A 26,819-nucleotide genomic window follows, 5' to 3' on the forward strand; every position below is an offset into this window, starting at 1 on the left:
TTCCATTTGAATATATAAATATTATGAAAAGTGTTTGAGCAGTGAAATTCATTCTGACTGTCAGTGTGTGTTCTGTACTCATACAAGTGGATGTCAGATATTATTCTTCTCCATCATCAATGCTCTCTCGCTCTCACACTCATATATACACACACACACACACACACACACACACACACACACTGCTGAACTATTATTCCACTACTGTGTGTGTGTGGGGGGGGGGCTCTACAGCTGCATCAGGGAAGTGATAGTCCTGAAAGGACCAAATGCAAAGGTCAGTAAACAGCGACTCATTTTTAGAACTGCAGATTGAAAGGGAAATCGGTTTCCTGTACTGGGACTCCCTGTGTGCATGCGTGTGTGTGCTTCCTGAGCTTTACTGGCACTGCAGGAGATTTGTGCTGTACCACTGTCCGCCTGGGACACAGCTGACCTGTCAGTGGTAGTCAGGGAGCACAAGCACTGTATAACATGGCTTAATGGAGCCGAAATTCTCTCTCTTTCTCTCACCCTCCCTCATACTCAATCTCACTCACACTGTCTTGTTCCCTCAGCCTCAGGTGCGTGGCTTGTCCCAGAGCCGACCGGTCCAGTGGGGGAAAAAAAAGGATCAGATGAAAGATTCCCATATTAATATGAATTCTAGCTGCATTCCCAGAGCTCGTTATCTTTCACTCTAGCGTTTTTCAGAAGACCAAATGCAGTGGCTGTATCTTCGTGTGTGTATGTGTGTATGCTGGACTTTGGCTGGAAGGAGCAGTGTTTTCTTTAGTGGTAAGGAGAAGGAAAAGCAGGGCCTCTTGGCTCTGACTTCACTCACACCGATGCTAGCAGCCCAGAACCAAAAGTGCCATTAGCGGAGTAGGGTTGCTCGGTACACGCACACACGCGTGCACACACACACACACACACACACACACACATACACACACATGGCTGACCTGCTATTTTCCACAAACTTGCTCCAAAATGGATGAGGGTGCCAGCACATTACATAGTGCTGCTAGTGAGTCCTCTCAAAACACAGTCAGCGGCCATTCAGCACATGTTTACACAACTCTCTTCACACTGACCTCACGCTCAACATGACCTTTTCAGCTTCCGCTGTTTGAGCCGAGCGCCGTCGTGCTCTAAAGAGCCCCAAAATCTCATGTGTTCATCATCAATGGAAACTGAAGAAAAAAAAAAAAAGAGAGAAAATGCAGAGTGAAGCAGCACTATCAGGACTGAAGAGTGTGGGTTTGTGGGGAAAAAAAAAGTCAAAGATCCAGCCGTGCCTTATACTACTCACCCTCAGTGTTCTGCCAGAGCGTTATTGATCCTTCTAGTGGATTTTTTGGTGGCATTTGCTCATTACATTCCTGCATTCATCACCTTCAGAGTATTCCCAAGCATCTCAACACGTGTTGGTCATGTGAGCACCCAATTCCACACGATTGTTTTAGCCAGATGAACAAATCTCGAGTCCTGGGAGTTTTTCTTCTGCAATGTTAGTTTTCAAGGTGAAAGGCCATCTGACCATCTAACCTCCCACAAGCTGGAGAAGGAGACAGAAATGTTGCACAACCCCCGCTCGCTCAAGCTGTTGCTTTCTTGTGTGATGGTAAAGATTTTGCGACTGAAAATCTTTGATGTTCTCAGCCGGAGGTTAAGGAGAACATTAGAACGCTTTTGTTTATCCCAAGCATATTACACTATAAGAGCAGATGTTATGTAACAGTGTACATGTTCTGGTATACGGTCAGCTCCAGAATTATTTTAGAAAGATTTTTAAAGCGTTCATTCGCTTTAAAAATTAAAGCTTTTAATTTTTGCTTTTAATTAACAATTGCTTTTAATTGCTTTTAATTAACAATTGCTTTTAATTAACTTTGGTTTTTATTATTTTGGAATAAATGTATTTAAACGGATGTTATATTTGACTCGTGTTGTTAGTGTGAGACTAAATAATTGCCCACAAAGACACTTTTATCTTTATTTGTTTGTTTGTGTATTTATTTATTTATGGATTTATTTATTGATTGATTGATTTATTAAACCCATTTATACAAAAGGGTGCCAAAAATTCAGGAGCCGCATTTAATCGGTGCAATTGAACAGTCTTTGCATGGTAGTGTTGTTGATTTTGTTCCTCATTCTTGGACATCCAGGCTGGAATGCCGCTGTACTTGAAAGGCCATTTTACTGATGCAAATCAGCACCGGGGAAGGACGCTCCATTCCAAGTGAAGGACAGAGACCCGTTTCTACAACCAGCCGAATTTGAATTTCCTTGATAATCTTCACAAAGACGAGTAAACATTAACCGCTAACCACATGCACCACCAAGGCATCAAGGGATTCAGAAAGTAGGCAAGATGGAAGTGGGTAAAAGTCACCATGTAGAAGCACTTGTACAGCAGAGCAGAGATTCGTGGCTGGCGAACACTGCCACATCTCAGGCTGAGATTTCAGCAGACATGAAATTTTATCTCCCCATGAGATCTGTGTTTGCAGACAGCTTCAGAGATTAGCAGCGGGACGGCGGGAGAGTGCCGTTGACTTGGAGACCGGATTGCTTTATCTTCATTAACTATGCACGGCCACGGTTAGTCCGAACCAGGTAACAGGAGGAGGAGGAGGATGGACAAGGGGTCCAGGATGGGGCTTGGATAAAATAAAAAATCGCTTCTCTAATCCTGGATTATTGGCTTGGAGTTTGGGAAAATGTCTGTGTGTGTTTGTTTGAGCGTATGTGTATGTGTAGTTGTGTGTATGCTGCCAGTAGAGATAAAGAGAGACAAAAGGATTGCTTTATGGGCAGCTCCTGTCGCCTACCCAACATCTTTAATCCTTTTGTTCCACGAACAGACATAAGAAAAGTGCTAAAATGCTGGAAAGCGCTTGTAAAGGGGCAAGGAAAAGTTCTGCAAATCAGGAAAGCACTTTTTCTGATTCGGCAGCCACTTGGATCGGAACTTTCTTTTTCAGCGAGCCCAAGAGAAAATTGACAGGGTAAGCCGTCTGACCTAGGGACTAAGTATTTTGTTGAGAGAAAAGCTGTTTCTTTCACAAACATATACGCAAAGCAATTAGTCAAGGCAGCTTTGGGCGTTTTCTGACGTGTTTATACTGAAGTCTTGGCCCCAGTGCATAGCAGAGAGCTATTTTTGATGCCGATGCATTCGGTGACGGTGGTATTTGCACACATCATCAGGTCTCGCTTTGTTCCTTCGCAGCTAACCTTTTGTGTGTGATCCTACTGGGGTTTGTTTATTTAGGTTTATATCGAGGAGAGAAAAAAAGCTGTGTGTTGTCTCTTTATTCTCTCTTTTTCAGGTCAGAATATTCTACATGGAGGCTATTCCATTGCGAAGGATACATGCGCCCATGTCGTCTTGACTACGCCTTTCTCTCTATCTTTTAATGTTCCCATTACCCAGTCATCCATCACTCCTCTCGCACCTCCTAAATGAGGTGTGTAGTTGCATTAGGAGCACAGCCTCCCACTGGGGTAATGAGGAATCCATTCAGGTTTGGACATCAGGAGGGAGGTCAGACGTCCAGACTTTACAATTTTAGTTTTAATAAAGACGCACTGGAGGTCGCCAGACTGACGCTCTTTGTGCCACATGCTTGCATTCACATTGATTTACGTCCAGAAAGGCTGTAAGACTGCGTTCTGCTGTCCACCGTATCCATGCAACTGCTAGCTGCAAGACCCAGGGGAGTAGCGCAGGAACGTGCTTCCCATTCCCGTTCGCATTTTGCAGACGGTGGATAAAAACAGAGTTACGGAGTTGTCAGCGTTAAGGTTGTTGTTCTGTTCTTCGGCGCGTTATCGGGCTCACGGCTCGTGCGGACGCGGATAACAAATGCAGGGAATTACAGAACGCGCTAATGTCGGGTTTAGTCGACGATCGTGTTTGTGGTTTTCTGCCAACTTGACAAACACGTGGCTCAACAGAAAAGCCATTGTAAGCATAATGCATGAGGCCAGCTCCTGTTTGAAGTGGGCTGTGCATGCGTGGGAGGAGCTCAGTGCAGAGAGATATGAGAGAACTGAGCCAGAGAAGCTGAAAGGCCACTTGTCAAATGACAGGGTTGAAACAGCGAGGCGCTCCGGGCTGCACACAGGGAGCTGGGAAAACGAGAGGAAAAAAGCAGGGTCGTGTTCATTTAGACCCACACAGACCCACTGCAGGAGAAACAATGAGATGGAGGAGGAAGAGGACGGACAGGGAGAGGCTGAGACAGAAGGAGATAGGAAAGGAGAGGGAAGTGGACAGAGAAGGCGAGAGAGGAAGAGATGTAAAGGAGGACTTGCGAGAGATAAGGAGAAGGAGATTGATTAAGAAAAGCTAGATATATACAGAGATGGAGGAAGAAATGGAGAGACAGAGAGGGAGGTGTAGACGGAGATGAAGACAGATGCAGAGAAATGGAGGAAGAAAAGGAGAGATGGTGAAGGACATGTAGAGGGAGAAAGAAAAGGAGAGGGAGCCGTAGACTGAGATGGGGCAGATATGCAGAGAGATGGAAGGAAACTGGAGCGAGAGGGAGAGGGAGATGTAGAGGAAGGTTAAGAGAGAAACTGAGACATGGAGGAAGAAAAGGAGAGGGGGGTGTAGAGGACGACTGAGAGCGATAGATGGAGGAAGAAAGGGAGCAGGAGATTTTAAAGGAGAAGCAGAGAGTAAGGAAAAGAGAGACAGAGAGAAAGAAGGAGCAGCAGAGAGAGAGAGAGAGAGAGAGAGCAGTATGTTGGGTAAGGCAGCAAGGATATTTGACATTGATCCTGAATTTTTTTTTTTTTTTGTTAATGGTAATTTAAGTGATGTCAGATTGTGTGTGTGTGTGTGTGTGTGTGGGTCGGTGTAACCTGCAGCTATTTAAATGTGCCAGCAGTATACCTTTTAAAGCTGCAGTGGTAAGTGGATGTACATACAAAACTCACACGCGCGCACACACACACACACAGAGCTTCTAATGTATTAAAACCCTGCTGTAGCATGAGAGGAAAAGCAGATTCTGACCCGAAAGAGGGGCGGATGTGAACTTCCCATCCTTTCCCACGAAGGAGAGGTGACTGGCCTGACCCAGTGCCGGAGGAGGAGAGGGGCCCAAGGGGAAATGGTGTTTGTCATTGAAACAACACTCTTGAAAAACACTTTTACAAACACATAAACACACACACACAAGACAAGTTCAGTGTAAGGAGTATCTAGCCACTTCTGCAAATCAGTGTACGTCAATTATACGCTCAGGGATGGAAAAGACTGCAGGATTTGTACTTCAGCATTATTGTTAAGGATTATTCAGTGGCCGTTTATATACTGGTGTTCTTACTTAATCACATTCCCAAGAAAAAAACAAGTTCTATGTTTATTTCACTCCTCCACTGTTTTCAATGCACTGTTTTTGAAGCACTTCCAAGTCTCTCATCTAATCACTTACTGTGTGCTACACATCTATACAATGGACTCCAGTGGAGATTATTTACATTTTATTTAAATTACAGTTTAAAGCGTTCACTCCAGTTCATCAGCGGATATAAAAGCTCAGGCTAACCGTGCCCATTCATCATCCGCTGCCACCAGCATTTCATCCACTGAAAACATCGCTTTCTTGCTGTTTTATACATGAATAAAAGCAGTAACTTTTGAATTTCGTCCTAATGCTCCACTATTTGCTTTTATTTCAGCTTTCTAATACACTGCTAATTCCTGATGTATTCACCGTATGGAGCAGTGAATAAAGCTGCTCCTCCGAGTGATACGTGGCCTTCAAACAGTTCATCTGTGAAGATAACGGCACACACTTCACATGGGCTGGTTAAATGGCGTTATCTCCAGCGTGTTAGAAGAGCGATGCCAAGCTCGGCCGTGACGACTGATGGGTTTGCATATTTGATAGCAGATATAGTTCACATGTCATGTTATTGAGCTGGAGAGATTGGGACTAGGTCTAATTACACCAGTCTGAATCTTTTTGTTCCCGTCTGCGTTCGCCTCAGCGGCCATTTGCTCCTAATTGACTTGCGATGAGCTGAAGGCCGGGAAGCTCACGCAGCTAATGAGAGCATCCATTTTTATTTGTAGTGCACTGGAAATCAGTTTGGCCCTCGTTTGCAGCCTCGCCATCCTCCTGAGTGTTCCAATAATAAGGAACCTGAGGATTTATTGATCTGATAACCCTTTAGCGTGCGGCTTGAAACGAGGTTAGACCTGCAAGGAGCTTGCTGGTGATTATAAAATTCAGGTTATTGTTTTGTTCAGGTTTTGGGGTTTTATTTATTTGTTTTTTATTTATTTATTTATTTTTTACCGCTGTGACCGCAGCTACTTCTTTGTTATGGTGATTTGAGGTGTGAGTGTGCCTCAGTGTCAGCATTTGTACTTTCCTAGTTTTATCATTCACATCTTTTTACAAGTAGAAAAATCTTCTCGCTCTCTCAGGACGTGCCTGTGTGTCTGAGGAATTCTAGATGAAATGCCTTGGTGAATGGCACTGTCACATTCTGAACCGATTCACACACAGCTAAAGAAATAAAGGGCACGAAGCCTCAAAGCAGGAAACTTTATTTGCTGTAGCGGAAATGTTCAAATACACTTTGCAGGGTGAGTCAGCGAGTGAGCAGTGAGTGAATGAGTAAAGGATGCGTGAGTGGGTGATGAGTGGGTGATGAGTGAATGATGTGTGGGTGGGTGATGAGTGATTGATGAGTGGGTGGGTGGGTGGGTGATGAGTGAATGATGAGCGAGTTTGTGGGTGGGTGGGCGGTTGATGAGTGGGTGTGTGGGTGATGAGTGAGTATGTGAGTGAGTGATGAGTGGTTGATGAGTGGTTGATGGGTGGGTGGGTGTGTGATGAGTGAATGACGAGTGAGTTTGTGGGTGGGTGGGTGGTTGATGTGTGGGTGATGAGTGGGTGTGTAGGTGATGAGTGAGTGATGAGTGAATAATGAGTGAGTATGTGAGTGGGTGATGGGTGGGTGATGAGTGGGTGTGTGGGTGATGAGTGAGTATGTGAGTGAGTGATGAGTAAGTGTGTGGGTGGGTGATTGAGTGTGTGAGTGAGTGGGTGATAAGTAAGAATGTGAGTGAGTGATGAGTGAGTCAGTATGTGAATGGGTGATAAATGAATTATTAGTGTGTGGGTGATGAGTGAGTGTGTGGATGAGCAAGTGACTTGTGGCTCATTCACAGAGTTAAATTAGAATGTGATTGATTGAACTTTCCATACAACTTTAGTGCCCTCTCACACACTTCTCTGCCAATCCTCGACCTTAATATCATTAGCTGTTTCCATGGTGATATGTAAACACCAGTGACAAATGTTATATGATGACTGACTACATCTTCAGGCTAAATGTGAAGTTATTAAAGGGTAATTGTTCAGATGTGCTGTTTTCTGAGGTCACTGAGCTTGGCCTCAGCCCGGGGCATTATGATGGGGACTTGAAGTAGTTTCTCATTAGGAGGAAAAACAAGTCATGCAGGTATTCTCCTAATTTCAGAAAGGTCTTTAAATGGTTTGCACTCAGACAGCTGCTATAAAACACAGCACTCTTCACTCAGTGACAGGGCCATTCAGTCCATTTTATTTTCTCCTCAAAGGCTAGCAATTAATCTGATTATTAGTATACCTCTCCTGTCGCTTGCTACCCTAATGGCCAGTATGACAGCCAGGCCTCTGCATTATTAATAATTCCATTTCAAGAGCCGGGCGAGATGCAGGCCGGGCCGAGCCAGGGCCATTGATCAGCAAACACAGAGAGCAGAACACCATAATGTCTACAGGGCAGAGAGAACCAGACTAAAATGAGACACACATGCGCGCACACACACACACACACAGTTGTGTTTTTACACAGCACATGGATGACATATATTGTGAGATGAAAAAGCTTACGGTTGAATGCATGAGTAAAGAAACAGTGGTCCATGATTTGAACAGAAATAATGTACACTGCAGTGCAGACAGCAGTCGGAGATCAGTTTGTGTGCCTATTAAAAAGTTCTGTTTGTTTATTAGAGCGCTCACTTGCATCTAATAGCCTTTTGCAATATCAATATATCAGACGATGATTAACAAATGATGTATGATGATTGCAAAGCCCTAGTCCAAATCCACTCACTGTATGAAACGTGATAACAAGGAGATAAAGAAGAAAAAAGGCACGCAAGTGAGAGACAGACAAGATGTCGAAGCGATCTTTAAGGCAATGAGGCACATCTAAATACTAGTAAGCTGCTCTGGGACTATTAAAAGCAAACGAGCAAACAGGGGTCACGTGACTCTCGTTAAATATCATGATTTATATCCCGACTTGAAGTTCCTTTCAGCCAAATAAAGACATTTGTGACACGTTCGTGCAAAGCCTCTGCAATCTGAAATCTATCCTTTAGCCTTTGACTTAAACCCATAAACCATCATCTCCACTGCAGAGTCCCCGGGGTCTCGCACATACATCACTTCCTGCTCGGTTACACTGGTTCGAATCCCAACAAAGTCGTCCTGCCAAACATTTGCCGTCCTCGAACAACAAGTCTCAAACAAGGACATCATTCAGTGACAAACAGAGCCTTGGTCACTAAACTCAGTTTAGTTTTCGGGATGTTTGTGCTCACCCTTTGCCCTGATCTGTGTGAATTGCATTATATGATATGATTATATGATACGGATATCATGCGCCTCCCTGTGTGCTTTTCTCAGAGTATTGTGGAGATTTTATTATTTGTCTAATCTATTTTGTGCATCAATGTTACACAATTTTCATGTTTTGCTAATGTTTGCTAGCACTGTAGCAAACCTAAATACTGTAATACATACTTTTCTAATTTCTCTAATTTTATACTCACTTTTTTACCAAGCAGTTTTTTTTCTTTCACGCACATACTGCTGATTTAAACAGCTCCAGCACAGGTGCTAACTTGCTACTAATGCTGAGAGTGTTGAAAAATCTTGTTATGATGGAGCATATTGTAGGATTTCACAATGAGAACTTTAGATGAATTGAATACAGGACACCAGAGATGGCTGGGATAATTGGGAAGAGATATTTAAGAAGTCAAATATCTATCAATAGCTTGACAGCAAAACTAATCAGGTTTAGCAGTGTGTTATATCACGAACACTTGATTCCACAAAAAATTTAAATAATCCGCTTTAAGACATTTTTTAACAGCAAGGAAAATGTGATTTGGATGGAAGTATGAAACCTTTTTATCTTTGAAAGCCCTGCTTGTCTATGTATATTAGCCCCCAGTTCACAAGCATGCTAGCATGAGCACACTCACTTTCTCATTTTCTACCTGCGTCTGTCTTTTACACACACACACACACACACACAGAAAAGTCAAAAAGGAAATAAACAGACAAACTTGAGACAACATAGAGGGCGAGAGTGTGTAATTGAGCTTAAGTAGGCTAGTGCTGACAGCACTCTTTATGGTTACACCCTTTTCCCGTGACATACACTTCACTCTGTTGACACACATTCACATACATGCACACACACACCTCCTTAGTGACTATAATGCTGTTTTGGTTTGCTTCATCTCATATGATGTGACACTGTTCACGCCTCCAGGCTCACAGAGCCAGCACCGCCCTGTACTGTAAACACGTCTGAGCTATAGCCTGCCAGAGACGCATCACAAGGGCGGCTCACGCACATCTGCGTCATTATTAACCAAACATTAAGCCTGCACTGTATACTGAGTCATATTTATGGGTAATTTGAAGCTCACAGCTGATGAATGTCAGTTGAAGCATCTGCACTTGAGATTATGGGTCATGTTGCCCAAATATGCAGCGTCTTCTATTTTTCCCTTTGTATCTCTGTGCAATCTGAATAAAACGCCCCGGGCCTCTGCTCAGACTTTTGAGGCACAACTGGTAGACTTCCATAACTCCATAACTCCCTCCGCGAGCAGCAGGGGGTTGTGGACGAGAGGAGACGGCGAGGGAGTCGTTCTCCCCCTCAGCTTAAAACAAATACTGAATTTAAACCGAAGGCTACACTTTGCTGTAACTAAATATGGTCATGGCAGTAAAGGAGCTCAAATTGAGTGGGTGGGTTGGGTTTTGGGGGAAGGGGTGCAGATGCCTGAACCAGATGCTGTTAGTCACTAGCGGTTAGCGCCGCTAACAGCGGTCAGAATGTGCTAGCCTTGCACAAACGTCTTTCCGAGAAATCCAGCCAACGGCCCCCAGCCTCAGAGAGAGAGAGAGAGAGAGGCTGCCAAAGAAAGACAACTCGATGTAAAAACCTCACGGCTGCTTAATGAGTTGGCTTTAAGTCTCTGCAGAGGATTTCTACAAGCAGCTCGACTCTGACTCGAGGGTGCCTGCTTCCTGCTGAGAATTTCAAAATTTTGGGTTGCTTCATAGCCGGAGCTCTGCAGTCTGGCTTCTCGCTGCAAAACTATATATAGAAAGTGCTTATCGTTTAGTCATGTTTTAATAATGGGGATAATAATAAACTTTGTTTGGATAGTGCTTAGAATGCACTCTGCAGTGGCTTGGGATAAAAGCATATCAGTGACTAGCAGAGAGAGAGAGAAAGTGGGGAGAGATGGGAGGGGCTAAGACAGAGAGAAAAATGGATATATTAAATAAGGTTAATGAGTTCAGAAAGTATAGAGGTGGGAGTTTCGCTCACAAACCAAACACATCTGGTAGCATTTAAAGCTCTGCAGTGTGCACTCACGGTAGTGTTGGGGTTTTTGGACTGAACTTGTAGAAAGGGTTTCTCAAAAAGGAAATTTGGGAGACAGGAATCTTCCTTTAGTATGGGTCAGTGACCAGTTGATGTCTTCAGCCAGTACTTTTCTGCCTCAGACATGCGGTTATTAACCTATCAATTTTCAACCCAACTCACCACCCAACACCAGCATGTTCTAATCTCTCTCTCTCTCTCTCTCTCCTCTTTTTCTCTCTCTCATTGATTATAGAGGGTCCTGGCTGACCACCACTGAAGCTCTGGTCTTTGGGGTTGTCCCACCTCATCCCCTGTCCCCAGCATCCCGTATCTGCACCATCATATTCATCTTCAGCACCAACGTTGCCTCGCTGAGATCGTAGACAGGGAAGCATCTCGTTTCTCGGTTGGATTTTGCTGCCACCCAGGCACTGACAGTGAGTACCAGACTCTCTCTCTCTCTCTCTCTCTCTCTCTCTCTCTCACTCCCTCATTACGATTCAGATTCCCTGACCTATAATCGTGGACACAGCGGCTTAGATTTCCTGCTATTCCCACATGGCAGACAAAATCAATTTCCGACACCTTCTTGGTTTGCACAAAGCCGGCGACATCAGCGCAAGTGCAGGTGTGGATTTCGGACCCGTCTGATCCGCTATCCTTCACATGGTCTAATCAAGTGTTATGGCGAAGCTTATGAAGTTTGACATCCGTAAAGCAGCAGAACTGAAATCAGTTGCAAAATGTCAGCCGGTGATAACGTCGTGCACGTCTATCCAAAGATCTGTACATCCAGTGGTGTTAAGAGCGCCGAATTAGAATTACAGGTCCCTGTGCATCAAAGTTGCATGTTGTCAAATCTGACCATAAAACCAGCATAACACACACTTCATCAACAATTTCCTTATTTCTGCCTTATTGTACATTTAAACTCAATGGATGGAGTGTGTGAATATTTAAGCATATTTTTTGAAAAATACTTGACTTGTAAATAAATCATCAAAACTTATAGCATTAAGTTATGTCTAACAAGGAATAATAATAATACAAAAAAATTATCAAACAACATTGATAATGGCAATTGGAATCACAGGAGTGTCAAAATTATAGGTACTGAGGTGTTAAATAAGCAGTAGTGGAACAGGTGTGCTGTTGCACTGATTATCAGTATGGCTATGATTTGGTTTGCAGGTGAACGGCAGGTCTATAAACAGAAAATTAATTGACATTTCAGACCCAATGTGGCCAAATGTTTTGGTCCTTTTTTTTGTCTCAGTAGTAAAAATAGTTCTCCAAAAAAGCTACAGCTGTTGCCATGCAATGCAGAGAGAGATGACAGCCTGTAGTAAATGTAGTAACTGTTTCAGTATAATGAACTAGTACAAGAGCAAGCAGAGTACACACAGTGAAATGTACCACTGCTGTTATACTAAATATCATACACACTGCTTGTCCATTCAAATTAGTGGACCAGGACTAACTCGATCATGTATTATGTATTTGTGATAATTGTGAATCAGAGATGCGCTGTTTATTATCTCCTTGGTCCTTCAGCTGTGTAAGAGGCACCATCAAGAGCTGCCTGGATGCTGTGTTTTGAGCAGTTGGGTTATGAAGTGCATATTTTTTGAAAATGTTTGTTTTTTTCATATCAACCTCAAAACTGTCCGAATGCAATTTTATTATTAGTAAACGCCTTTCAGTGTCTGATTAATTGATTCTTTTACAGCATTTTGTTTCCATCAAATGATTTATAAGTAAATAAATAAATAAATATTTCTAAATAAGATTTTAATAAAATCTGATTTTAGTTTCATTTGATTCAATTCAATCTGACTTTAGCAGGTTCTCAAACGAATAAAACCCCAGCTATAAATACGGTACAATTAATTATGAGTAACAGTTCAGTAGTCTTTAACAGCTTTCTAAAAAGCCGTAGCTGTATCTACACAATCAGTAGAACATCTAACAGCCTCGTTCTTATCCTCTTTCAATATTTACATCTTTACCTCAGATGTTTGAGATCCTGCTGAATTTTTATCGACCTACTGCAGAATCTTACACTGCTGTATAATATATTAAAAAAAACAAAAAACAGCAAGTATCTAAGGTTAAATTGTGATGTGTAATAAGGACACTAATGGGCGGGACCAGGGGTGGGACCTATGTTCACACAACTGAAGCTGAAGACAATCTGTCTCAGGTTTGTTCATTCATGCGTCACTCTCTGTGCTCAGATCTGAGCTTGTTTTTTGCATACCTCTGATGAATAAGTGCCATTAAATACACAACACTGTGGCTTTGAAACCGGTCAGGTCCTAAATCGTAATAAGGAGAGTTATACAGTTCTTTATGACTACTGCTTTTAAGATATTCTTCTTATAACCATATAAGCACCTTTCCTTTTGTAAATACTGTTAAATGTTAAAGATCATACCTTTATTCAATGTTCTGTGACTCCTGGGTTCTCTAAAAGCAGCCAGAGCTGTTGTTATTTAAATTCATACAAGATTTTGACTATTTCCTGGAGCCATAAAGCATTTTACTTAACATATTCATAACTTTTTTTATTTTATTTTACTTTAAAGTAGCCATTAAAGTAGCCATTAGAGTTAAGTTATTGCTTTAAGACATTATTTATAGCCCATGGTTTTGAGTTCCTGAGGTTTAGATAAAAACCATTTTAATTCAATTGACCAAGCGAACAAGTTATTAACTAGACAAAATGTAAGAATAATAGCTCTGATAATGTTTCATAGAGTGTCCTGGGAACCCACCATAGATAGCCATGGCTATTAGCCATATAGTTATAGTATAAATTGATGTCTGTTAGAATGAAAAAGTCATTCATTTAATAAATCAAATGGAAATAAATTGTCATTTTTTGTATGTTGTTTAATGGTTGCTAAGTCAAAATCTTAAAATAAAGCCATCCCTAAAACTCCTAAGCTAAGCTAGAATGTCTGGTTGCTAGTGTCAGAGGTGAGTCTCTTTTATTCACGGGTGAGTAAACATGTCTCCTGATTTGTTTTATCTCGCGTTAACATTCTGTGATGTATCATAGAGCAGAGTTTTTGCTTTACACTGATATTTTATTTATAGCTGACTATATAAGAGGAGAATACTACTCAACAAGTGTAAATAAATAAATAAATAAATAAATGCAGTGTTTTTGCTTCACTAGGGAAGATTTTGTGTAACATCTAGGACTTTTGTGTTTCTTATGTTCTGTAAAGCTGCTTTGAGACAATGTCCATTGTTACAAACGCTATACAAATCGAATTGAGTTGAATTGAATTCACTACTGTAACAAGTACACATGGTCATTTAGCTAATATTTTATTTTTAGCTGACATCAAATTTCTGGATAATAGATTGCTTTTTTTTTTACAATTCTCACTTCTTCACTCAGTTGACATTTATTAATGAGCTTAGCCCTCTAAAATAAAGCAAAGCTGTTGGTGAGCACTGTGGCTGTGAGCGGTGAATGGTATGGCTCTTCACTAGGGTTGTGCTCTACTCAGTGCCTAGACAGAGAAGCCTGCTGTTGGTGTAGAGAATAACACACACACACACCTATACACTCGCACACACAACATACTGCACACACTCTTACACACATACAACAATACACACTTGCATACATATATACATACAAAAAAAACCCACACACACATACTCACATACATGCACTCATACACACACTGACATACATATGCACGCGCACACACACACACAAACCACACACCCATACACACACATACTTGTGCATCTGAAACCCTCATGCATGTGATTTGCCAGACGCATGCATACATACAGCAGATGCTTTTCTGTTACATGACTGATGGTAAATCTTGGAGTCATGGATTTTAATCCATAAATCATTCCACACAGAGTGTAGCAGAAACACCGTAACTCTTGTCTGTCTGATGCAGTTGTTTTCACTCGCAGAGGGAGAGTCGAGAAATTTGTGTCTTTAGTCTCTGAGTGAGCCACAGGGCTTCTCAAACTTAAAAAAGCACCAGTCCCACTGCTCACTGATCTACACCACGAACCAGCAACAAATTGCTTTCACCCCAGTGCCAGGCTGAGCGTCTGAGCACACGGGCTGTCCTGTAGAAGGAATCCTTAATACATCAACTCGGTTAATGCAATATCTCACACAGTCCCTGAGCTGTAACTCTGACATTCACACACGTTCATTCATGTTGGACATGGTAACTAATTCTTATGCTGTGTTCACACCGACAGCTCAAATCACTGCACTTGCTAGTGGCCACTCTTATATTGAGCTTCTCTGGCTAACTTCACAGCTAGATTTAGAAAACTGCCCGTTTGACCAGAAATGTGTTACTGCTACAAACGAGGTGGCTTGCCTGTTTTGAACACAGATGGATTTCTGCTAAAAATAAAAATCCCTGCCATGGATTTGTGGCAAAGCCACTGTTGCTTCTAGGATAGTGCGGTTTTGTTTTGTGTTCAGTCTGTAAAGTGCTTCATTCTTCTTCTGCAGCATTCTGGGTTAAGGTGACTAGTCACTTGGTTCTTGTAATATTGATGCTTTTAGACAGGTTTAAGACAGCATGAAGGCAAAATGTCCTACAAAGCCAAGTCCTAATGGAATACAGAAGGTTTTTTTTCCAGAGATTAAAAATAGAATGCTAAAAGCAAATCAGGCCATGTGTGTGTAGGTGATAATTGTGTACTTTAGCCGGTATCTATCCTCTGTGAGAAGCCAGGAGCATTTTCCCACGGCCCATTGATATTCTGAGCGGGTAGCGCATTAAGTGCGGTATTGATCCGCAGATGTGATGCATCCTTCGGGATTCACCCAAAGCTGCTCTGGGGTCCATTCTGTCAGTACATCTTATCTCTTCAAGCCCTCTTCCAGGCATTCAGAATGACATGGAGGAGATAGGTGTGGGTGTGTATATGTGTGGGTGTGTGTGTGTGGAGTAGGTGTTGTGTGTGGGGTGGGTGGGTGTGTGTGGGGGGGTGCATGGGTTGGGTTGGTTATGGAATGGGTGTGTGTGTGTGTGTATGTATGTGTATGTTTGTGGGTTAATATGTGTGGGTGGGTGGGTGGCTTAGGCGTGTCTGCATGGGTGTGGGTGTGTGTCTGGGTAGCATCTCTGTGTGTTTGTGTGTGTTTGATTGTGTGTGTGTGTGTTTGTTTCTTTTCACTTTGATATTTTCTCCACATTTCTGGGAAACATTTGAAGTTATCATTAAACATTTGAGTCATCAGATGATATAATTTTTGCTTCAAATTGACTAAATCTGCATCTCCTTCAGCTTGGGATTAACACCCAAGTCAGAGTCTTCCTCTTTCCTCCTTCCCCTTCTTTCACCCAAAATGCATGTCTCAGGCTTGCAGAGTGAACATACAGAAGCAGAGTAGTGATGTGACCTAAACGAGACCCTTTCCCTGAGATAACACCACAGCTCCCTGAAAGCCAGAAAAGATGACTAGTGTTATTCTGAACAGTCTGCTGTTTAACATGTGTGTTTACTACACACTGGTGTGTGTAGCTTCAGATGTGAGTGGTCTGAATACACAACCAAAATACTGTGTTTGTCTCATCATTTCACAAAAACTGAAACAAAATCTTACTTCATTAATACTTATTCTTAAATTCATTTTTTTAACCTGATGAAATGGAGGAAATCTGAAAATCCAGGCCACATATCAAGTGCTTTCTTAATTGATGTTATGCCATATCGGTCAGATAATCACACATGAATGCTCCAAGCGCTCATAGATGTTGTTGTCGTTGTTGTTGTCCTGGCAACAAAACCATCCTGTTTTAATTGGTACATTTGTTCATTATGCATCACTCAACATTTCAGTAAATAAACACCAGCTTTTCTGGCATAATTATGAAAAAAATATCGCAGTATACATGATGGACAGATCGTTTAAAGACGTGGCTGAATTGAACAGACTAAAAAAAAAAAACCTGACAACAAATCAAGTTTTGGCCAAAATAGTTGTGTTCCCCCCTCACCTTTAAGAAATCTTAAATATGTTGTTATTGTCCTTCAGCTGCTTCCTGTTCGGGGTCACCACAGTGGATCATCTGATCTGCATATTTGATTTTTGGCACAGGTTTTGCTTTCTGATGCAACCTTCCATGTTATTTGGGCTCAGAGAGTTAACCCCTCAGTTGCTGGGTTGGTTCCCTGCCCGGAACTCGAACCTGAGCTGCAGTGGTGAGAGTGCTGCCACTGGATCACAGAGGACTAAGATATAAATATAATTCATCCCAAAAAACATGGAAACATGATCAATTAAAAAAAAAATGGTCATGGCAGTAGAAGTCTGACTAAATATGTCTAAAACCAGATTAGTTAAATCCAGTTGATGGATTGACAAAATATCCATAAGTCTAATCGGTTCAATTTCATTGATATCAACTCTCACAACTCTCACAGTCGAATCGGTAAAATTAGATTTTCTTTTGGGCATAACCAGACTTCCCTTATAGGATCATTCTGATTATTCAGTTATAAAGATCATTACTCCTCATTAAGATCCATGCAAACGAGAAATATATTCAAGCTCAGGCTAAGTCTAAATAATCATATAAAACTGTATTAGATTTAAATAAATGATGAAATCTGTTTTTTTGTGGGTTTGTTTTCTGTGAATGTTACTGCAGAGGAGCATTATGAGTCGGATATGATTGAATGGTGTGTTGGCAGGTGACAGTACAGCGTGAACCTCTCTTATTCCCTTCATGAGACTCAAATATGAGAGGAGATACAAAAAAACAAGTAATGTGGAAAAACATCACTAAAGTGTAGAAGTTGTTGAAGCATAAAGTGGCACTTTTATTCAGCTTGAGACAAGGGCATTATTTTTATTACTTTATAATCTCACATTTTCAATTAATTTACTGCTTAAATGGATGTTTTTATGATCCTTTAGTCTTCTGCTTGAATGAAGCTCAGCTACTGCAGTCTGTTTGTGTGTGTGTGTGTTTTTCAAGTTTCAAGAGTTAATCAGTTGAAGACCGCGAGCAGCTGGCAGTACCTCATAGCTGTCACACGTACTTGACTGCTTTTTCTTCATTTCTCTCAATAATATAGGTATTCATGCCAAGCTGATTATGTGAGCTGTTCATTTCAATAGCTGACTTGGATTTAGGTTTAGTAGGTTTCGTAGTCGGTTGATGAAAATGGAAAGTACTTAGTCATATTTTTGCTTTTTGGTTATTGTTAGCTTTGGTGAAGATTTGGGAGATGAAAAACTATATCAGGCTTTAGTCAATGACAAAAACAGCTTGCTTTTCAAAAGGATAAAGCATCTCATTACTAAATAACAAAAAAAAAAGCTTTGCTAATGTAAGAGTACAAGCAGGTTGCGTCACACACTGTGGAAAAGAAAGAATATGTAGTAGATTTTGCCTAAGAAATATTACGCTTCTTAACAAGGCATGATTTTGTTGCTTATACTAAGCTTTAAAGTTTCTTAATGACTAGACTGAATGATGTAGAGTGTGTGTGATTTCATGAAGTATTACAATCAGTCAGTTGAGAAATCACACAAGGATGTTGGCACTAATGGGTGATTATGTGTCTGCTGTAAAACACCAGCATCGTGGGTCCAGTTCTCAGCTCAGGTGTGCTTCTCTGTGTTCAGGATTTTGAAAATACACGCTCAAAGCAGGTCGGATGTATAAAAACTAATTGTGATGTTGTTTCTCTATTCAGTAGCTTGGAACTGATGTATGTGGACTGAATGAGATCAACAAGCTTTTTTTTTTTTTCCAGTTCAACTTCTTTCTCCAGCCACTAAGTGTTACTCAGATCAGAGAAGACAGGAATCTGTGTGACACAGTGATCTACTTTCATCTAGCATTGGGAAGTTCAGGTCATTTTACTGACCCGGATCTTTGGATCTCGTTCAGCAAAATGAACAATTTTTTTTTCGAGTCATTTTGTGCATTTCAGCACAATATAATTATAATATTACGTTTTAATAGCCAGTGACCTCGACACATCTCCTTACATAAAAGGTGATCACATTTAGAATAAGACAAATCTATAAATCAACCAAGGCCAAAATGAGACAGGAACAAGAACAGAACTTTTTATTTTTATTTTTTAGTAAATGTACATTCAACATGTCTTTTATGATAATTCCTAAATATTATACAACATTACATTAGTATTATTGACTGTAAGATACCGATCCAGGAACCTCTTAATTAATACACGCAATAACATTCTACATATGCTGTATCTGCATCACACAATTGACTATACATAAATGCAGGAAGGACTGCATATGATTGTTCATAATCACACTCTCCGGTGTTTATAATAATTTATAACCACACTCTCCGATGTCACCCAAATGAGGATGGGTTCCCTTTTGAGTCTGGTTCCTCTCAAGGTTTCTTCCTCATACCATCTAAGGGAGTTTTTCCTTGCCACAGTTGCCTCAGGATCGCTCACTAGGGATGATTTTGTCTAACATCTAGGACTCTTTGCATGTTTTTTTGTTTCTTATGTTCTATAAAGCTGCTTTGAGACAATGTTCATTGTTAAACGAATTAAATTGAAGTGGTCACGTTATGAACAAACGAACGAACGACTCGGGCCTGAAGAGATGAATTAATCATTTCTGTTTCCACTACAGACTGCACAGCCGAAGCCTATGAGGCTGTCACGCAATGAAGGAACGACTCGGGAAATGAACTAATCATGTTTCCCGTACAGAACCGATAGGATCTTGTGCAAGCATGGTCAATGAATCGCTCTCTGAGATGACTCGTCGTTCCCGAGTCATATTAAGGATTCGTTCAAAATGAATCTCACCATGTGCACACCATTAACCCTAACTAGTTTACTGTGTAAAAGGCTACAAGAATGGGCAGTTAATTACTATATCATCATCATACAGTATTTCAGTGTAACATGCAGTGGATCATGGGTCATTTCTGTGACATCACTTAGTTATTACAGTATCTTTTTCTGAATGAATTTACAATAACTAAGTAATAGGAGTAAGTTACTGTACTCTTCTCTGTGTGTTGAGGCATGGAGACACGTCCAAGCTGATTGTGTTGGAGCACTTTATCAGAAGAAATTGCCTTTTAAGCCATGTCTCCACTTTTCTGTCTCTGCATTAGTGTTAGTCTTTGTCTCCGCCTTTGTTCCAGTTTGTGTGGCCTGGCTTTGTGTTTTCTGTTCAAGCCATTATGGACTATCCTACAGCGAGTATAAATTATTGAAATGTTAGTGAGAGTGTAAAATGTTAACATAAGCACAATTGGCCATTTTTGTCACCACCCAGCTTAGTCAACACCAGCTAATTACGTTCCCTAAACCTCGAGGCACTTAAATTTAGACCTGGATTCACCCCCAACTTTTCCCCACAAGTTTGGCGAGAACTGACCACTCCAAAACTCTATATTCATCTATATACCAACAGAATATAAATATATGAATGACCTTTATTAAAAAAAATAACTTTCAACACCAATGATGTGAACATTCTGTCCTGATGTGTTAGAAGCAGGAAAAATAAGCAAGCGTAAGGATTTGTGCTAGTTTGATGAAGGGCCAAATTGTGATAGCTAGATGACTGGATCAGAGCATCTCCAAAACTGCAGCTCTTGTGGGGTGTTCCCGGTCTGCAGTGGTCAGTATCTAACAAAAGTGGTCCAAGGAAGGAACAATGGCGAACCGGTGACAGGTTCATGGGTGGCCAAGACTCATTGATGCACGTGGGGTGAGAAAGCTGGCCCTTCTGGTGTGATCCAACAGAAGAGCTACTGTTGCTCAAATTGCTGAAGAAGTTAATGCTGGTTCTGATAGAAAGGTGTTAGAATACACAGTGCAAGATGGGTCAGGGCTGTGTTGGCAGCAAAAGGGGGACCAACGCAATATTAGGCCGTGGTCATAATGTTATGCCTGATCAGTGTGTATAGAGTAATTACAGCTTGTTACTGCATAGTTACTGAAGATTTTTGAATAATTAAACAGACCCTGCAGTAGCTTACAGCAATCAGTTTTTTTTTTTTTTTTTTTTTTTTTTACAGTAACCTTCCAGCAGTGTTCTCAGTATGATACTGCAAAAAAAAAAAAAAGTCTTGTAAGGTGTAACTGCAGTGGATTGTGTCGTGTGCAATGTGTTTTAATTAACTTGTTTGAATGATCACCTTTTCAAAGTGAATGTAGAAAGACGATGCAGGGAAAAGCTTTCACCTTTGTAAAACTGACCAGCGTTTTTATCTCCTTTTGACATTTTCATATGGTTTTTATTCTCTGTGGAAAATGTCACAATGCTACTTTTTCTCATAGTGTAGATTTCAATTAGAAGAAGGATTTTTAAAAAAAAAGTTTTTGTTTAGTTTTCTTAATTGAAAAAGCTTCCTGTCAAAACTTATTTCAAGAAAGTGAACAGTGACATGCACAAGCTCAGTAACTTCCACCAGAAGCCAAGTCATCTCTCTCTCCTGTCTGTTTGTTCCAGCCTTCATCTCACCTTCTTTGCATGCATCACTGTCACCTGTTCTCACTCTACAAACTATACATGCTATACACACACTACACACTATACACACACTACACACTATGCACACACTACATGCTATACACACACTACACACTATACACACACTACACACTATGCACACACTACATGCTATACACACACTACACACTATACATACACTACATGCTGTACACACACTACATGCTGTACACACACTACACACTATGCACACACTACACGCTGTACACACACTACATGCTATACACACACTACACGCTGTACACACACTACACACTATACACACACTACACACTATACATACACTACATGCTGTACACACACTACACACTATGCACACACTACACGCTGTACACACACTACATGCTATACACACACTACACGCTGTACACACACTACACACTATACACACACTACACACTATACACACACTACACACTATACATACACTACACACTATACATACACTACATGCTATACACACACTACACGCTGCACACACACTACACGCTGTACACACACTACACACTATACACACACTACACGCTATACATACACTACATGCTGTACACACACTACACACTATACATACACTACACGCTGTACACACACTACATGCTGTACACACACTACACACTATACATACACTACATGCTGTGCACACACTACACGCTATACATACACTACATGCTATACACACACTACACGCTGTACACACACTACACACTATACACACACTACATGCTGTACACACACTACACGCTATACATACACTACACACTATACACACACTACACGCTGTACACACACTACACACTATACACACACTACATGCTGTACACACACTACACGCTGTACACACACTACACGCTGTACACACACTACATGCTGTGCACACACTACACACTATACACACACTACATGCTGTACACACACTACACGCTGTACACACACTACACGCTGTACACACACACTACACACTATACACACACTACACGCTGTACACACACACTACACACTATACATACACTACATGCTGTACACACACTACACGCTGTACACACACTACATGCTGTACACACACTACACGCTGTACACACACTACACGCTGTACACACACTACACGCTGTACACACACTACACACTATACACACACTACATGCTGTGCACACACTACACACTATACATACACTACATGCTGTACACACACTACACGCTGTACACACACTACACACTATACATACACTACATGCTGTACACACACTACACGCTGTACACACACTACACGCTGTACACACACTACATGCTATACACACACTACACGCTGTACACACACTACACACTATACACACACTACATGCTGTACACACACTACACGCTGTACACACACTACACACTATACACACACTACATGCTGTGCACACACTACACGCTGTACACACACTACATGCTATACACACACTACACGCTGTACACACACTACACACTGTACACACACTACACACTATACACACACTACATGCTGTGCACACACTACACGCTGTACACACACTACACGCTGTACACACACTACATACATGCTCACTACACACATGCACACTATACGTACACACTACACACACATTCACACTATACACACACTATATACATTACACATATGCACAATATACACACACTACCCACATGCTCACTATACATGCATACTGCACACTATACACACACTATACACATAGACAATATAAATTATACATATTATCCACAACCACATTACACACATGCACACTATACACTATAAACACATGCACACTATACACACTACACACTATACATTATACATACTATACACATACACAATTCACACACTATACACACAGACACACACCGTGATGACTATGCAGAAGTGACTCCTGCAGTGTGAATCAGATTCTCAAACACATCCATGTCTAATGTTCCACATGAGGTTTCTTCTTTCCCACACACTCGAGACTGATTCAGAATCTTATCTTTTACTTAGCAGTTATTTCCTGTTCAGGGAAGTTCTTCTTTTATATCCCTAACCTGGCTGCCCCAAGGTTAAATTAGAATATTCATGGAGCTGGATTTTAGAAATCAGTCAGCTTGGGAGCATGAAGTTAAATGAATCCCTGCTGCTTTCCTCCAAAATACCCACAATCCTTCACAGTCATCATTTTATGCTAAATGCATGTCCCGTATCTACATTTGATGAAAGCGTATGATTGTGGAGACTTATTTTGACCAATAGAACTTTAACTACTACTTTTTTTCCTCGAATCCGTTGAAGATTTGATTTTGGTGTCGAATGTTAATGTGTCTAAACTCTACATATCAAAGTTTTTTTTGTTTTTTTTTTCTGTATTTGAAAATCAAACACCTTCAGCACTGAGAACAACCATGTGCTTTCTTTCCTTTTTTTATGATTATGTGCATATACTGCATAATGTAGCATGAATGTTATATTCTCTGCTGTTTCTAATTAGAAACCGGGAATAAAAAGCCGCAGGTATTGGCACGCTGTTTTTTTTAAACCAGTGCAAGAAAGCACAGAAATGAATGCTCCTTGCATCTTTCACGCGCTCGCCACGCCTGGCGTAAAAGGAAAAGCGTTGCAGACTGATTGCTGCTTCTTGTGTAAAATAGGCTTAAAACACAAACCCACGCATCCCGCTGCACTTGTTTGTCATCTCTACATGCGGGAAGGTGAAGTGGAAATTCTGTAGAAATCCATTGAAATCACACACTCACACTTTCACCGTGAACTTCGTTTGAAATCATTCTATACAAAGACGCCATGATTGTGCAGCCTGGAGTTTTATAAAACAGTATTTGTACAGTAATTATACTCATGTACGATCGAGGAAAAAAAAGGCACACACAGGCTGTTTTTATTCACTGCCCTGCTGCTGTCTTATGCCACATTTTTATAGCAGTCAACAGACACACTACTAGCAGTGAGATATTTATCTAGCGGTCTTTTAACAAGGAACACATAAGACAGGTTTCTTTTTAAGACAAACCATAAAATAGAAACAGTTCAGCCAGGTTCTAACCTTCCAGCTAACAAAACTTTCCAATCAGCTTCTAACTTATGAGACATAAGCATGAGGCACTTACTATATGAGTGCAGAAGAAACAAGATGTCGATTATGGACATTTCAGCTCACCTTTGGCCTTCCCTATTTCTGATTTTTTTTTTTTTGTTGTTGTTTTTATGTTTTTGTACTGTGGAGTTTTGTTTTATTACTTAGTTATATAAAGCTTGTAGGTATTTTAATATACACCGATCAGGCATAACATTATGGCTACCTGCCTAATATTGTCAGTCTCCCTTTTGCTGCCAAAACAGCCCTGACCCGTCATGCACTGTGTATTCTGACACCAGAACCAGCATTAACTTCTTCAGCAATTTGAGCAACAGTAGCTCGTCTGTTGGATCGGATCACACGGGCCAGCCTTCACTCCCCACGTGCATCAAAGAGCCTTGACCGCCCATGACCCTGTCGCCGGTTCACCACTGTCCCTTCCTTGGACCACTTTGATAGATACTGACCACTGCAGACCAGGAACACCCCACAAGAGCTGCAGTTTTGGAGATACTCTGATCCAGTCATCTAGTCATCACAACTTTGAGGACAAAATGTTCACTATAATCCACCCACTAACAGGTGCCATGATGAGGAGATCAGTGTTATTCACTTCACCTCTCAGTGCTCATAATGTTATGCCTGATCTGTGGATATATAGATTTGTTACTACAGTTAGTTAAAATCCATAGATTTTTTTTTTAGTTTAGTTGTCTGTTTCTGTTTTGTTTTGCTGTTTGTTTTGTCAGAATTCTCATTTACAAAATTCTTGTATATTGTTGCTTTTACTAAAAGATTGGGTTTATTTCTTTATTCATCCTTTAATCAGTAACACTGATTACCAATGTAGCCTTTTATTTATTTTTTTTTAAAGCAAATTAGATGAAAGTGTATTAAATTATTAATGTAAGAGACATCATTAACTATTAGTGCATTGTAAATGGTTCAGGTTTAGGCTGATGCTCTCCAGTACCCGAATCAGTGAAAGTCACAACATTCCACAATAAACACTTTTCCTTGAGGTTTGGCAGGAGGCAGCCGTCCCTCAGGACTCCCCAAGTAGCCATCTAAATTCAGACATGCTATAAATAAAGAACTCAACTGCTGTAACCTCTGTGACATTTGTATTTGCTGAGACCGTCATCATTAGGGATGCTGCTCTGCCTCTGCTGTAGGACCAGGTGAGGATTTGAGAGTGCACTAGAGCACAGGCAGGCGAGATGCATTGTGTCCACTCTGCCTGTGTGTGTGAGAGAGAAAGAGAGGGACAAAAAGAGAGGGAGGTCCAGACAGACTGATTGGAGCCAGGTCCCCATTACTGCACCCGAGAGGGCATCAGAACACATCATCTGTACTGCTCTCCCACACACCACAGTCCACTTCAAAGGACTTAAATCAGCCTCTACACCAAACAAACAACACATGACACACGACCAGCCCCATCCTTGTATTTTTTTTGTTTGTTTTTTCTGTTTTGTTTTTTTTTCCTGCATCATCGATCCGTTTTTAATGCCCCTTTTTTGCGACCCTAGTCTTGCTTTCTTTTAGATTTTATTCTGTTTCATTGATCACAGGAATGAACAATTGCTTAAAAATATCCAAACTTCCATTCTGGAGGGAAAAAAAGAGACAAGGCCATGACCATTTTATAATCTCTGGAGAAAGTTGGATTTTAGAAATGTGTTGGTGGTTGTGATGTACCAGTCTGACACTAATAGTGTCTCTGAAATGCTGGAAATATGTGTATGTGTGTGTGTGGGAAGGATGATATTTCTTGATACATTAACTATAAGAGGTTATTAATGGAAATGTCTGTAAAAGTGATGTCGCTGGCATTAGGAGTATGTGTGTTGGGGTGTGTGTGTGAGAGACAGAGTGACCACAGAACTAAATATGGATTGATCTCTCTCGCTCTCGCTCTCGCTCTCACTCTCTCTCTCTCTCTCTCTCTCTCTCTCTCTCTCTCTCTCTCTCATATGCCCAATAGCTTTTGCCCTCTTTGTTGCTGTTATAACACTTGAAGAATGAAGCCCACTCTGAATGTCTCCCTTTACCTCCACCTGTCCTGCAATATTTCTTTCTTTATCTCTCTGTCCAAATTCTCTCTATATACACAGGCCACTTTATCTTCTCCTGCCTCCCCATTTACACACACACACACACACACACACACACACACATACAGTATATGTGCTTTCTTCCTCTCTTTTTTTCTCTCTCTCACACACAGCCACACACACATTCTTACTCATGTCAGCTCTGGCACAAGAATAATGGCCCCTTATTGGCTCTTGCACACAGACTAATGAGAATCTCAAATCCGACAAGCAGAGTGCATTTATCACGTACTTACACTTAATGACACCACCACTGCCATGGCTTAACTGTGTGTGTGTATGTGTGTGTGTGTGTGTGTGAGTAGTCTGGGCTTTTCTATCTTCTATTAGAGAAGTGTGCTGCCTAATAATTTGTAAGAAAAGTGTGTGCATTTTTACTTGCAAGTC

General features: G+C 41.0%; 1 protein-coding gene across 4 annotated transcripts in view; it reads left to right on the top strand.

Annotated features, from left to right (window-relative positions):
• The window catches only part of sema6e (sema domain, transmembrane domain (TM), and cytoplasmic domain, (semaphorin) 6E), a 134,937-nt gene that overhangs the window by 39,485 nt on the left and 68,633 nt on the right, over positions 1–26,819 (top strand). For all 4 annotated transcript variants that reach the window (XM_058386826.1, XM_058386811.1, XM_058386803.1 and 1 more), the window contains one exon: positions 10,943–11,126. The gene's annotated coding sequence lies outside the window, so the exon portion shown is untranslated. The remainder of the gene's footprint in view (positions 1–10,942; positions 11,127–26,819) is intronic.

This window comes from Hemibagrus wyckioides, linkage group LG01, assembly GCF_019097595.1.
Source record: "Hemibagrus wyckioides isolate EC202008001 linkage group LG01, SWU_Hwy_1.0, whole genome shotgun sequence".
NCBI lineage: Eukaryota > Metazoa > Chordata > Actinopteri > Siluriformes > Bagridae > Hemibagrus > Hemibagrus wyckioides.